General features: G+C 45.7%; 1 long non-coding RNA gene across 1 annotated transcript in view; it reads left to right on the top strand.

Annotated features, from left to right (window-relative positions):
- LOC138796072 (uncharacterized) overlaps positions 1-10,082 on the top strand; it is a 41,560-nt gene that overhangs the window by 27,408 nt on the left and 4,070 nt on the right. The gene's annotated exons all lie outside the window — the stretch shown is intronic.

The raw sequence follows: 10,082 nt of genomic DNA, 5'->3' as shown, positions 1-10,082 counted from the left end.
TTTTCCAGGGACACTTTAGCGTTAAAAAAGGGGTGGCTTATTGTGGGTGTGGTCTCGATGGGGTGTGGCCTATCATGGGTGTGGGTTCAAAATTTTCCAGTTAAAATTTACAGTCAGAACAACACAAAAGGAGCATTACACACCCCAGTATCAGGTCCCCAGTTTATTACACACCCCAGTATTAGGTGCCCAGTATATCACACACCCCAGTATCAGGTCCCCAGTATATTACAGACCTCTTTATTAGGTTGCCAGTATATTACACACCCCAGTATTAGGTCCCCAGTTTATTACACACCCCAGTATTAGGTCCCCAGTATATTACACACCCCAGTATTAGGTCCCCAGTATATTACCCCAGTATTAGGTCCCCAGTATATTACACACCCCAGTATTAAGTCCCCAGTAGATTACACACCCCAGTATTAGGTCCCCAGTATATTACACATCCCAATATTAGGTCCCCAGTATATTACCCTAGTATTAGGTCCCCAGTATATTACACACCCCAGTATTAAGTCCCCAGTAGATTACACACCCCAGTATTAGGTCCCCAGTATATTACACACCCCAGTATTCGGTCCCCAGTTTATTACACACCCCAGTATTAGGCCCCCAGTATATTACACACCCCAGTATCAGGTCCCCAGTATATTACACACCCAGTGTTAGGTCCCCAGTATATTACATACCCCAGTATTAGGTCCCCAGTATATTACACACCCCAGTATCAGGTCCCCAGTATATTACACACCCCAGTGTTAGGTCCCCAGTATATTACACACCCCAATATCAGGCCCCCAGGATATTACACACCCCACTCAGAGCAGGCTGAGGCTCAGAGATAGCATTCTACTGACTGACTGTACATACTGGTAGTTTGTACCCATATGATGCAGCTGCACCCCATATCATCATACTACTACCTCCTTTATCCTATTGCTCCACCATCATCATACTACTACCCCTTCATCCTCGGTGCCCCTCCATCATCATATTACTACCCCTCTCATCCTCCTTCCCCCATTATCATACTACTACCTCCTTCATCCTACTGCTCCTCCATCATCATACTACTACCCCCATCATCATCCTGCCCCTCCATCATAATACTACCCCTTCACCATCCTCTTGCCCCTCCATCATACTACTACCCCCTTCATCCTCCTGCCCTTTCATCATCATAGTACTACCTCTCTCGTCATCCTGCCCCTCCATCATCATATTACTTCTTCCTTCATCCTCCTCCTGTCCCTTCATCATCATACCAGTACCTCTTTCAGCATCCTCTTGTCCCTTCATCTGTATTTAAAACAAAAAAAAGCTATACTTACCTCACCAGTATGGTCCCTCTAGTCCCCCAGGGACTCCTCTTCCTGCTCTGCATGAGGGACATCACTCGCGCTGGAAGGGACGGGGGCTTCCCGCTGCAGGGGCGGAGCTTCCCGGGACATACCCGGGACATGGTTTTGCCGGGGCTGTCTCCTCAGAATCGGGACAGTCTAGGCAAAACGGGACTGTTGGCAACTATGCATCTGGGGGTCATGACGTGAACACCCCAGAGATCCCAGAGCCCGGCAGAGGTCCCATGGCTATTCCCGCCGCTCATTGAGGGCATGAGGAGAGGTAAGTAGTTACTTGAAAACAGTTTCCCCTCTCCCCCTGCAGGCTGCCTGATTTTACAAAGCATTTAATATCACTAGCATTTGCACAGTTTTGTGTTGTCTTTTTAGTGAGAATGTTGTAGTTACCAGCAATGTCATATAGACGGCTCCTTTAAGACTCTGCACTATGGCTATAAACACATTCAGCCTGAGAATTTTCTGAATCATGTTCTTACATGTGGTGAACCCTTTTGAAGCTTTCTTCCTACATAAGTAGTGACTTTTACTGTACGGAAATAGTTTTTGTTCCTCATATTCACACTGAGGTAGAGAGTTGGCTTTAAATAAAGTGATGGGGTTTATTTCCTACCTGAAAATAGCAATGAGGACTGCGTTGCCCTTTGTGTCTCCCACCTTAGGTTTCTGAGGTTCACATAGAGAAATGACTATAACATGAAGGCTCAGGCCGCTCTGCTAGGTGTCCTGTGCACTTCTGAGTTCTGTCAGGAGCAATTGTCCTGGAAGCCATTCACAAATCCATATATATATGTATATATATATATATATATATATATATATATATATATATATATATATACTCACCAATACTTACATCCAACCAATCTATATGTAAACATTGATGAAGATCACTGTGCTTGGAATGGATTTTGGATCTCATTTATAGTACAGTATACAATAGAGAAACACACCATATAACAATACACAACTCAAAGAAAACTGAGAGCAAATTACAGGCATTTTTATTTTTATTTTATGAGCTGCTGTATGTCCTGCAGGAAGTGGTGCATTCTTTCCCTTCTGGCACAGTGCTCTCTGCTGCCAACTCTGTCCATGTCAGAAACTGTCCAGAGCAGTTTAAAATCCCTATAGAAAACCTCTCCTGCTCTGGACAGTTCCTGACATGGACAGAGGTGGCAGCAGAGAGCACTGTGTCAGACTGGAAAGAATACACCACTTCCCGTATGCTTCCTGAATACACCCCTTCCTGCACTTCCTTACAGCAGCTGATAAGTACTGGAAGATTAAAATTTTTAAATAGACGCAAATTACAACTCTAAACTAGATTTTCATTTCCAGTGAAATACATAATGCTTGAAAAGATCACCCCTTTAACAGTGACTTCCCTTTAAGAAAAACTTTAACCCTTGATTCCCCTTCCTTTAGGGTATATTCACACGGGCGGGCTCGCAGCGAGATTCTCGCTGCGAGCCCGGCAGGTCCTGTCAGTTCCCATAAACTACATACTTGCTGCGGTCTAAACGACCGCAGCGAGTATGTAATTATACCGCCCTTAACCCCTTCTGCCCCCGCCGGCTCCCCCGCTGTAAGCAGCATACATTACCTGTCCTCGCTGCACGGGTCCGGCGTCCTGCTCTCCCGTCCGGCCAATTAGTGTGTTGCCCAGCCGCAGCCACTGATTGGCCGGGCGGGAGAGCAGGACGCCGGACCCGTGCAGCGAGGACAGGTAATGTATGCTGCTTACAGCGGGGGAGCCGGCGGGAGTAGAAGGGGTTAAGCGCGGTATAATTACATACTCGCTGCGGTCGTTTAGACCGCAGCAAGTATGTAGTTTATGGGAACTGACAGGACCTGCCAGGCTCGCAGCGAGCCCGCCCGTGTGAATATACCCTTAAGAGCGACTTTGGTACTGTCCCTTTTAGAGCGACTTTGGTAAAGTCCCTTAAGGAGCAACTTTGGTGCCAACCCTTTAAGAGTGACCTACTGTATATACTGACCCTTTAAGACCAGTTTATGTTTTGTCCCTTTAAAAAATAATTAGGTACCACCCTTTGAAGAGCTTTAGTGCTGTCCCTTTAAGAGTGACTTTGGCCCCGGCCCTTTAAGAACAACTTTAATATTGTAACTTTAAAAGTGACTTTAATACTGTCCCTTTAAGAGTGACTTATATACTGTCCCTTTAAGAGTTACTTTGGTACTGTCTTTTTAAAAGTTACTTTGGTACCATGCTATTAAGAGTGAGTTATGTAATGTCCCTTTAAGAGCGACTTTGGTGGCGCCCTTTTAAGAGTGACTTTAGTACCTTCCCGTTAAGAGCAACTTTGGTACCGCCCCTTTAAGAATGACTTTGGTACTGTCCCTTTATACGCAAATGTGGCCCCGGCCCTTTAAGAGCAAGTTTGATACCGGCACTTTAAGAGTGACTTTGGTACCACCCCTTCAAAAGTGACTTTGGTACCATCTCTTTAAGAGCTAATTTGACTAACCTCTGCTACATCACTGACTCACCCCTGCTTTATCACCGAATCATCCCTACTGTGTCATGCGGGTATCAGCTCTGCTACACCACCAATCCAGCTCTGCTGCGTCATGCGGGTATCAGCTTTGCTACACCACCAATCCAGCTCTGCTGCATCATGCAGGTATCAGCTCTGCTAAAACACCGACTCAGCTCTGCTGTGTCATGCGGGTATCAGCTCTGCTACAAAACGGACTCAGCTCTGCTGTGTCATGCGGGTATCAGCTCTGCTACAAAACGGACTCAGCTCTGCTGTGTCATGTGGGTGTCAGCTCTGCAACATTGCTTACTGACCTCTGCTACTTCACTGACTCACCTCTGCTACATCACTGACTGACGTCTGCTACATCACTGACTGACCTCTGCTACTTATAATGGTAAAGATCATTGCTCGGTTACCATGACAATCTTACTCATGTCAAGGAGACTAAATCGTTAAGCACCTTCCATCTTCTACATCTTCTATTGGCCAATAGTGGACATGTGACTGTGGATGGTGTGATACATTGCCTGACAAGACCTTAGAATTTCTATTGGCTGCTATATTTCAGCTATTTGCATATGTGCTGTGATTGGCTGTTAGCATTTACAGTGTGGCCATTATTTCTTATGGGCCATTGTTTTTTATGGGAAATTAAGAGTCTTTAAACGTAATTTCTTAAAAACGACAAATCCGGTCAAAAATAGATAGCACACCTGTCACCGCCAAGGGCTTCAAAACACAGTTTGAGTCTGTGTGCAAAGCAGTTCGGGCTGTATTAATCGCAGAAGAATAGCTGGAAGAAGAAGCAAAAGAAGTATTCGGATTACAATATAGTGCTTTTTCAGCATTTTAAACACTATTTAAAATTTTTTGCCGAAGTACCCCTTTAAGACTGATAAAGCGGCCATTAATGTGCAGAGAGCAGGCTGACATCCCTATGGGGGAGAGCTACTTTGCATATGGTTAACACAATGTAAATCACCTATTGATTTCACACAATAAAGCAAGGTTTAAAATGATCAATCTGTAGGAGAAATGTATTCTACATATACAGTAGGTGGAAACTCTGCTTACACTTTTTCATCTTTATGTGGCTATTATACTCTCACAGTTTCCATTTGTAAAATGGACATTTTGCAGGTAGAAGACAGTGTTACGCCTGACTTCCTGAGGAAGCGATGACTCTATTTGGAGGTTGACCACTTGTAACATACACCGGGGCTTAGTAATACTGCACACTGGTTAACCCCAGCATCTATTTCATATGTTGTTTTATATGTGACAACAAATCTGTGGTGTAAATGTTTGATTTAGTGTCCCAACACAAAAGTCTATGACACCGGCGTAGTGCGGCGTTTAACATTTATTCACTAAATAACATTACATAGTTATAAAACTTTGTAATGTGTGTTATTTAAGTGAATGGCCCCCTTTCCCGTGTCCCCCCCACCCCCCACCCCGGAAGTGTGGTGCATTATACTTACGTATTCGCTGTCGACCCCCGCTCGAGCCGTCCCTCATGCCAGCCCCCCCTGCCTCGTCATCAGCATAACTATATATATATATCACAAAAAGTGCCAGAGATTTGTGATATGCTTTTATTAGAAAATCTCAAGTCTTCCAGTACTTATCAACTGCTGTATGTCCTGCATGAAGTGGTGTATTCCTTCCAGTCTGACACAGTGCTCTCTGCTGCCACCTCTGTCCATGTCAGGAACTGTCCTGAGCAGTAGCAAATACCCATAGAAAACCTATCCTGCTACATGCAGACTTATTTCACTTTTGTGAATAACTCTTAAGATATATCGCTAGATAATACACCACTGTATGTTTATTGTTTACTTTTCCTTGTTATCCTTTACAATTTATCTGTACAATATGCTATATATTTTGTCTATCTTGTTTGCAAAATTTGCTATGTTTACAAAATTCTATTGAAAAAATTACAATAAAATATATTGAAACAGAAAACCTATCCTGCTCTCCAGACTGTAAAGAATACCTCACTTCCCGCTGGACAAACAGCAGCTGATAAGTACTGGATGATATTTTTTAACTGAAGCAAATTACAGATCTCTGTAACTTTCTGGCACCAATTGATTTGAAATATATATATTTTTTTTGTTAAATATCCCTTTAACCACGAACTCATGCCTGGTCATTGTCCCTTATGCATCTGTTCCTCATACAAATGTGCCACTCACATGCCGAGCACATGCTGCTCTTGTGTCATCCGCACATTGGCAGGCACCATGATCAATATCATAAAAATACTACCAACACATATAACTGCTCAAAAGAGGACTCATAAGTGGCAGTCACATGCTAGACAACCTCTGTACCTGCTCCAGGCCCGAAAATTTACACTTGTAGCATTTGCACTACTTAGATGCTGGACACATGCAAGTCATACACAGGTTATAAGACACAAAAACATAGGTTGCATTGCAGTGTCCCGGTACCTGTACCTCAGCTATTGAAGGCATGGGGGGAGATTTATCAAAGGGTGTAAAATTTAGACTGGTGCAAACTGTCCACAGCAACCAATCACAGCTCAGCTTTCCTTTCAGCACTGCCTAAAGCTGAGCTGTTATTGGTTGCTGTGGGTAGTCCGCACCAGTCTAAATTTTACACCCTTTGATAAATCTCCCCCATGGAGTTGTCACGTGGCTAAAGAATATCTTGCTGAGTATCTTAGACTGTGACAATTCTTGTATGAAATGCCATTTTACTTCTCACACTGCTACATATTGCTAAACCAGAATACACTCAGGTATTAATTATATCAAGAAAGCAAAGATTCTGGTCACATGACACTCCCATAGTCAACTTCAAGCTGAAGAACGCTCTAAGAGAGAAGTCTCCCAGGTTCAACTTTTTTCCAGGTTAGAGCCAATCCCTGCAAAGCCAAGTCCTACCTAGAAAGCGGGAAATTTTTAGTTAGTTCTTGGCTGACCAGGGGAGTGAGAACATCAATCCACGCCACCTCTTATTTCCGCTTTAGGCCTTGACAGTTTCCAGTTCCTTGTAATTTCTAAAATGAGTAACTAAGGACTTGTAGACTGCAGCAGTACCCTATAATAGTTCTCTTTGCTACTTTTGCTTAGGGACAGACATGGACCATGTCCATGGTGAATCTCATGGATGCAGATGGTAGGTTTCACCCAAGACTACCTACAGTTCACACTGAGAAGAAAAATCTCCTTGAAACATCTGTTCATCGGTATAAGCCAGAAGAGATATCAGTCTTCCAGGACTCTCTTGCAACACATATGCCTTGAACATGCCACATATACATAGTATAAATTCTGCAAATATGTCAAAACAGCGGCACATGATCATGTCGGCTGCTTTCAGTTTGGTGGTTTGTTATATAATCCCAGTTCCCCTATGAAAAACTTTGAATAACTTCTGGTGCTCAGAATACAGGAGAAGGATTTCCAAGATTTCATCATTGCATTTCTGTAATGTAACATCTTGCAGACATGGGTTTCCCTCTCTGTGGCAATGAGTTTTACCTTCATTTCTCTCGACAAGAATTCCTAAATAATAATTACATAATGTATGTGCATGGAGGTTCTAAAGAAATGTTGTTGTAATTTTGTGGCCATAGTAAAAATTATGGCGAAGCATCATCTGTCGTGAAATGGCCGTCACCTGGCTACACCCGTCCTTCTTTACACCCATGTCACAATAACCACTGGGACGTTCATTTGATCCACAAGTGGTGAGTGCTGCTCTTTAATATTTAAGTATAATTTATTGCATAATTTATTTCACTGACATTTCAAACAACTTCCCTCAATGTGATCGCCTATAGGATCCCTAACATATTTGTTAATTACTTAATTTCCCAAAAGTGACCCCCCCAAAATAGTGGTAAAATCTTGGCCACTAGATGTCTCCCTTCTCTGCAGTCTGCTGTCCATTGTCTGTTGTTAGGGGAATTCTGTCTGTAGCAACAGAGAGATTAAGACAAAATAAAGGAAGTGGGGTGGGTTGTACTACCTGCTATGCTAAGCTTGAGAATGCCCATCCCCTGCAGAGCATGTTAAAGCTACGTGTTGGCAGATCATGAAGAAGATCATGATCCTTCTGGGTAGTTAATCGGTAAGCTAGAAAGGGTATTCATGATGGAGGAACCATTTTCCATTTCCACCTTTGATCCCTAAGTTTATGATGGACAATCATTTATTTAAAAGGTCATGTGTGGTGTCCCACAGTTAATACTTCAGGCACCTGTCGCAAAGCTATCCCTTCAGTGGTAATGAAGTTGCCTTCTCCATTTTTACCACAAGGTGTCACTGTTATGTTTAACCTTTGTTATATGTCTCACAGCTGTAGTCATTTAAGGGTTTCTGTTCTGTACCACATGGTCTGTGCCAGCCTATGAGAAATGTCGTTCTTTCTCTGCCTATCCCTGCACTCTATACACAACACAATCCCTAGGGTTCAGTCAGTCTTGTCTGGAGTGTGGTAGTAGACAGACACGTATGGAGAACGCAGAGACCCTCTTTCTTAGAGCAATATGTATAGTCAAGATGAAGTGCTAAACACTTAAGAAGGACAAATCAGAGAACACCCCAACCCATGCCGTGAACATCTATAAAAGTGCAGGACAGTATCCTAAACTGAGGAACTGATCCGGATAGAGCAAAGCTACCACAAACATCTACGTACTCTATCTCGCAATGCAGGTGACACCGGGACATGCTCAGTCACTTAGCTCAACTCAGGTAACCAAGGCTGGGGATTGTGTCATCCTCGTCGGATGGGTAACTAGACACTACAGGGCAGAAGGTGGTTTATAGCGACAAAGGTCAACACAGACATAAGTATTCTCTTAAGTATTAAAGGGGTACTCCCCCCAAGAGCTAAAAAAAATGAAATGCTCCCAAACCTAACTGCCCTTACTCACCAAGTCCCCCTGAGTATTTTGAGCCGTCTCCCATATTTCTAGCTGCAGCTGTTCCTGAGTTACATGTTTTTCTAAAAGCCGATCTATATCCAAGATAGGAAACTACATTTCCCATCATGCAATGCTTCTGCCTGATGATGGCGATGTAGCAGAGCTGAGACAATGAAGGAGATGATGACAGTGTAGCAGAGCTGAGATGGCTGTGTCGGTGTAGCAGAGCTGAGTTGGGGATGACAGTGTAGCAGAGCTGAGTTGGGGGTGACAATGTAGCAGAGCTGAGTTGGGGATGACGGTGTAGCAGAGCTGAGTTGGGGGTGACGGCGTAGCAGAGCTGTGTTGGGGGGCGACGGCGTAGCAGAGCTGTGTTGGGGGCGACGGCGTAGCAGAGCTGAGTTGGCGGTGACGGCGTAGCAGAGCTGAGTTGGCGGTGACGGCGTAGCAGAGCTGAGTTGGCGGTGACGGCGTAGCAGAACTGAGTTGGCGGTGACGGCATAGCAGAGCTGAGATGGCGGTGACGGCGTAGCAGAGCTGAGTTGGGGGGGGGCAGCGTAGCAGAGTTGAGTTGGGGGGGACGGTGTAGCAGAGCTGAGTTGGGGGGGGGGGACGGTGTAGCAGAGCTGAGTTGGGGGGGAAGGTGTAGCAGAGCTGAGTTGGGGGGGGCGGTGTAGCAGAGCTGAGTTGGGGGGGACGGTGTAGCAGAGCTGAGTTGGCGGTGATGGCGTAGCAGAGCTGAGTTGGGGGGACGGTGTAGCAGAGCTGAGTTGGGGGGGACGGTGTAGCAGAGCTGAGTTAGCGGTGACGGTGTAGCAGAGCGGAGCTGGGGGGATGGTGTAGCAGAGCTGAGTTGGGGGGGACGGTGTAGCAGAGCCGTGGAATATTGGGGGGGCGGAGCTTGCTGCGGGCGCTCGCGGGGGGCGGAGCTTGCCGCGGGCGATGGGGGCGGAGCTTGCCGCGGGCGATCGCGGGGGCGGAGCTTGCCACGGGCGATGGGGGGCGGAGCTTGCCGCGGGGGGGGTGCCGTGGGTGAGTGCAGCGGCTTTGCCTCGGTGAGTGAGGGATACCACCGGTGATGGGGGGGCGGTTGGTTGTGGGGCGGGGGGCTGTGTGCTGCTGGTGAGTGCTGGATGGTGCCGGGAGGCTCTGGACACAGGGGGTGAGCTCTGGGCTGGCAGTGACCGGGTGGCTGCTGTTAGAGAGGGATGCTGTCACAGCTGCGCTGATCACTGTCTCCCTCTGTAACAGCAGCCACCGCATCAGTGTTCTCAGTCACTTCACTGTGCTGGGACTGAGGACACGTGA

This window comes from Dendropsophus ebraccatus, chromosome 6, assembly GCF_027789765.1.
Source record: "Dendropsophus ebraccatus isolate aDenEbr1 chromosome 6, aDenEbr1.pat, whole genome shotgun sequence".
NCBI lineage: Eukaryota > Metazoa > Chordata > Amphibia > Anura > Hylidae > Dendropsophus > Dendropsophus ebraccatus.
Note: the sequence above shows the minus strand (reverse complement) of the source record. Positions and strands in the feature narration are given on the sequence as shown.